Here is a 6,000-nt window from a genome sequence, read left to right on the forward strand (position 1 = left end):
TAGAAACACTAACCATCCAACCTAATACCATATTCATAGGTGACTTTAATTATCACACTATTAACTGGGAATCCTATATGACACCGAATGTACAGGCACAGAGATTCCTGGATTTTGTGAACACAAACTCCCTGAACTAGATAGTCAATACACCAACCAGGGGTGCAGCCATACTAGATCTGGTCCTCACTAATATGGGAGAGTGCTGCACACCCCCTACTGTAATGTCTTCCCTGGTAATGTCAGACCACAAAATGGTCTCCTTTGAAGTAAAAATATAACCTGGACCCCCAGCTAAACCTGGAATATTCAGAAACTACTCTAAGGCTAACCTCCTGCTACTAAGTGATAACCTGTCAAAATTTCAAGCCCCCATAAACCTTGAGAACACAGCTACCTATGTAGAACTTTCCCTAGAAACCCTGTACAAGCATGTTAATTGCTGTGTAGAGACAACTGTACCCACCAGAAAGAAGTACAGAACTAACTCAGAAATCAAGCCACCCTGGTGGAATCACAAAATCAATAGGCTGTTTAACAGAAGGAAGAAAATCATGGCAAAAATTAGGAGGTGCAGCACCCAGCAGGATAAAAGCACTCTCGTCAAGGTAAACAAACATCTCAGAGGACAGATAAAGTCTACCAAAGCCAAATTTCAGTTGAATCTGGCCTCCCAGGCCAAGGACAACCACAAGGCATTCTTTAGCTATGTCCGCACCCTCAAAGGCAATACACAGTTGTATGCAGACCTCATTATATACTGAGCCAGAAGATATAGCAAATCTACTGGCCCATAAATTCAGCTCCAACTTTACCCCTCTCTCCCCCTCAACCTTCTCTCAGGAAATATCATCTAATATAACTCCCCCTGCTATCACTAGGGAAGAGGTCCTAATGCTCTCTCTAAGGCCAAGAACACTGCATCATTGGGCTCAGACAATATCCGTGGATGCCTTCTAAATAGCATGACCTATCAGGGTCTCTGGAATTGCTATTTAATTATAGCCTCCAAGCAGGCTTTGTGCCACACAAATGGAGAACAGCAACACTCAACCCTCTGCACAAAGATGAGCCATCTACAGACCCTGGAAACTACAGACCCATAAGTCTCACTAGTCTTATATGTAAATCCATGGAAAGAATTATCATGGAAATGATCAATAGTTATATAGTAAACCTCCAGACGCTGGACCCAACCCAGTTTGGTTTCGTCAAGGGTAGATCATGCTTACTCAACCTGGTGGACTTCTTTGAGAAGGTCAACAAAGCAGTGGATGAGGGCAAAATGGTTCACACTGATTACCTTGACCTGGCCAAGGCATTTGACACAATATCCCACTCAAGCATTGTTGACAAACTCAAAAGGTTAGGCACAAACTCATATGTCACTCAGTGGATAGCCAAATGGTTCACAGACAGGACCCAGGAGGTTAGAATTGGGGAGTCCACCTCTACAAAGAGGCCAGTCACAAGTAGAGTCCCTCAGCGAACAGTCCTTGGACCACACCTTTTTGACATTTACTTCTCTGAAGTCAAGGCCAATATCAGTAATCTCTGGCTGACTAATTTTGCAGATGTTTGCAAATTAGGAGCTGTCATTGAATTCCACACTGACACAAATGTTCTTCAGGAGGGGCTGACACAGATAAACAACTGGTATCCGAGGCATGGACTAACTGATTGACAAGTCTTGAGGTAAGTTTGCTGTTCATATATATTGAAGCACCTCCACCCTTTGTCCCTGCCATGAGCACTAGCTGGTCTGAATGTGTGTAAGGCACTGTGGCTTTGCACTGCTGGGGTGTTCTGCGTCTTTAATGCATGTCTCAGTAAGTTCACAAATTTCTACAGTCTCCAGGGTGAGGAAATCTTGGAGGGAGTGGAGTTTCTTGTTTAGGGTCCTAGCAATGAGCAGTTACACCGTTAGATTCCCTTAGGTTGTTTTGCTGTGTTGGAATATTTATCAGTGTGGCATTGCCTAGAAAAGGCACTTTGTGGGAGGACAATGTTTTAGTCAACATTTGAAAGGCTAGAGGGGACCATGTCCTCCATTAGGTAAGCCATACGTCATGACACTTGGTTGCTCTGATGACTCTTGAGTGCTTTCTTCCTAGTTCACAGACTGAATAACAGATTAAAGTGGTCAAGGAGATTGAGAACCTGGCTTAAACTTGTTAAAGACAAAACCCCCCCCCCCAAAAAACCAAAAAACAATCAGTAGATTTACCGGTAAGTCAAGCAGGAGTGAAATAAAATAAATGTACGATAGTTAAGAAATAGTACTAATAGTAGACTTGGAGTTGCAATATGTTGAGTTGAAGGGGGTAGAACTTGAAATAGAAAGGAAAAAAGATATAGGACAAAACTAGATTAGAGTGAGAAAACAGGGTGGTTTTTGCAAACAGGGACAGGATGTTATTGATAACACAGAGACAAGCAGGAAATGGTGCAGCCAGTAACACCTAGAAATAAGCTAATAGTAGAACACCTAGAAATAAGCTAATAGTAGAAAGTTTAACATGTAATGCACAAGAATATGAAAAAGGATTAGAAAGGTGAACAAGAAAAACTGGTTGTAAAGGCAAACAATTCAGGGGAGGGGGCTGAAAGAAGGAGTCCTGGTGATATACAAAGTACCGCAAGTATGTTACACTTTAAAATGCATGGCAGTAGAAGGTAATTAAATGTACATAAAAATAGTTAGGAGGTTGTGGTGATGAGGGAGTCCTAAGCACTGAATTTGTTCTTCTGCTTCTTATGTCAGTTAGCCATGATGGAAGAGGAGAGTCAGCTGGATAAATGTGCAGGGCAGATTATTGACTATACAACAGACAATAAACAGCATTTGTATATCACCAGAATCACAGCGGATACAAGCAGGTAAGGAGACAGAGAAAAAAAATATAATTATTCAAGGTTCATCTTGACTCATAACATTCATAATATAATAACTTTTAACTGAAATAATTGTTTAACGTCTATAAAGAATCTAGTTAATTAATGGAATAAGTTTTTTTTAACATGGATGACAGACTTTCCATAATTAAAATGATTATCTTACCAAAAATTTTAGATGTAATTCAATCTCTTTCTCTTCCCCCATCTAAAAATATTAAGAAAGAGTTTAATTAATTAATTCTGAGATTTTTTAGGTATCCCAACAAGCCGAGAGTAGCCAAAATTTATCGTACTAAAGATTGCTCTTATGGGGGTATTGGTTCACCAGATTTAGAATTATATTCACTATCTTCAGGTTATGAAGACAATCACTTTGGTTAAATTACAAGTATAGGGCCAAAATGGAAGGAATACCAAGGAAATATTTGGTTAAAATCTTCACAATTCTCAGACTCTCAACATCATATAATATCAAATAATGTTCTGCTCTGGTTGTTAAAGGATTTTTTTAATCAGATAATAGTAATCAAACAATTAATGTTCCTATATCTCCATGACAGTGACTGACCACTTTTAGAAACTACATCTGCACAAACCCAACATATAACGCATTGTTTTTTTCTGCTGTTTCCTATAGCTTTTACCCAGAATAATATCTTTACATTTAATTTATCAACAATGATTTCACTTAAAAAACTTGGTATATTGGTTTCAGTTGTTGTATGGCAAAAAATTACAAATGCCTGATTAAATAATAAATACATTTGATCTGGGTAATAAATGTGGTTAGATACTCAATACTGCAGAAAATCAATTGAATATAAAATTAATTCAATGCAGCCAACATTAAGATATGCTGTTCCTAAACATATTGAATGTTTAATTATTTTGATTCAACAGAAACATTATATAAAGTGGTTAAAAGTACAACTAACTATTATAAAGAAAGTTATTGGGAATATTTTAGATTCATAAATAACAATTCTCCAAGTGAAGAAGATAAAAAACTAATGTTATTGTCATCAATGTTAACAGCTTCTCTTTAAAATGGAGATTATTTTCAAGGAAGTTTATGCCTAGACTTTTATCAACCCACATAAAGTTGAATTAATGTACAAAAGAAAAAAATTGAATGTTGGAGATGTAAGTTAAATGTTAAAACTGATTGGCAATATATGTTTTTTGACTGTGTTGTTATTAAACCACTCTGGAATAGTATTAATCTTTTTCTACAAGCTTTATTTAGCGATGATTTTAATTTAACCAAATCACTAATTTTATTTAATACATCAACACCTGTTCGTGTCATGAGAACTAAATATTAATTTCTATGGAGTATTCTAACAATGGCAAGGAAAGTTATAAGCAGGAATTGGGAAAACAAATCTACCCCAGCTTTAAATTAATTTAAGAATCTTGCAACTGAAGTTTGTCAACTGGAACTTACATCAATCAAGATGAGAACAACCAGAATCACTTCTTATAACACCTGGGCAAAGTTCAAAGAACTGTTAAATAAAAACTTTTATACATGGTATAGTATCTCTTGGAAACATCTTTAGAATTCTTATTGTACAGTAGACACTCTTGTAAATAGTTATTTTTGTCCTGGTCCCCTTCAATAAACACATCACACCGAATGACAATTGACGACCTTTATTGAACTTTCATAAACATAACTTTAATTACAACTGAAACATAATACAGCTGATTTTAATCACAGCATAAACATTCATGTAATGTTAATCAGGACAGCATTACCTCACTCATCCTGACCCAGTAAGCAGCGTCCATACACTTGCTTACTTAATTATGCAGCAGCATCCCACCTCTCACTGCATTTACTATTTAATGAATTACAGATCCAATCAAATAAGCAGCGTCCTTACCTCCGCTCGCTTATTTACTTATGAAGCGGCATCCCATCACTCACTTCATTTACCAATTATTGAATTAAACATCCAACCAATAAGCAGCATCCATAAGCAGCATCCTTACCTCCGCTCACTTATTTACTTATGAAGCAGCATTCCATCACTCACTTCATTTACCAGTTATTGAATTAAACATCCAACCAATAAGCAGCATCCATAAGCAGCATCCTTACCTCTGCTCGCTTATTTACTTATGAAGCAGCATCCCATCACTCACTTCATTTACCAGTTATTGACTTAAACATCCAACCAATAAGCAGCATCCATAAGCAGCGTCCTTACCACCGCTTGCTTATTTACTTATGAAGCAGCATCCCATCACTCACTTCATTTACCAGTTATTGAATTAAACATCCAACCAATAAGCAGCATCCATAAGCAGCGTCCTTACCTCCGCTCGCTTATTTACTTATGAAGCAGCATCCCATCACTCACTTCATTTACCAGTTATTGAATTAAACATCCAACCAATAACCAGCATCCATAAGCAGCATCCTTACCTCCACTCACTTATTTATCAATCAGCCTTCAAAATGCTCACTTTCCTTTCCAAACTCATTGAAATAAACATCCAATACCAGAGGGGGAACAGAAGAGGGCAAGCCTATCTCTCTTCTCTGCCCACCAGCCTAACCAGGCTGTTCACCCTCCCTTTTACCAACATTTTCAAACCTAACCACCCATAAAAGGAGGGCTAAGCCAAACATTTAGTGTACATCCACCTTAAACCAAACTGCATCCCTATCATTAACCCAACACCCTGTCATATAAATACCCAAAAGCCACCACTAGGCGAAATGGTTAAAATGATCCAATGATCCTTCTCCAATACTAAAGTAATAACCATAATTTTGTACCACTTCTGTACCTTAAGTAATTCTCATTTACTTTAACTACTAGTAATAACATCATAAGGAGTCCCAGAACATTACGAGCCAAAGTCAACATTGAAACATTAAATCCAACGCCACGTGAACCCACACCAGGGCAATTGTCACCATCATGCCTAGCTGTGAGCCTATCTTAATAACCAACGCGTGTCAAACTTCACAGCTATCAACCTACCCCCACCCTTGAAACCAATAAACCACTGATCAAGATTCAGTAAGCTCAGTTAGCCTTGTCACCCATGCAACTACAGTACCCTCAGCTAAATCTTCCCCCACAA

The 6,000-nt window shown here is 37.8% G+C and overlaps 1 protein-coding gene across 1 annotated transcript in view; it reads right to left on the bottom strand.

The window, feature by feature from the left end:
* Positions 1-6,000, bottom strand: part of LOC122813731 — a 181,990-nt gene that overhangs the window by 56,764 nt on the left and 119,226 nt on the right. The gene's annotated exons all lie outside the window — the stretch shown is intronic.

This window comes from Protopterus annectens, chromosome 10.part0 (genome assembly GCF_019279795.1).
Source record: "Protopterus annectens isolate FY-2018-M chromosome 10.part0, PAN1.0, whole genome shotgun sequence".
NCBI classification, from domain to species: Eukaryota; Metazoa; Chordata; order Ceratodontiformes; family Protopteridae; genus Protopterus; species Protopterus annectens.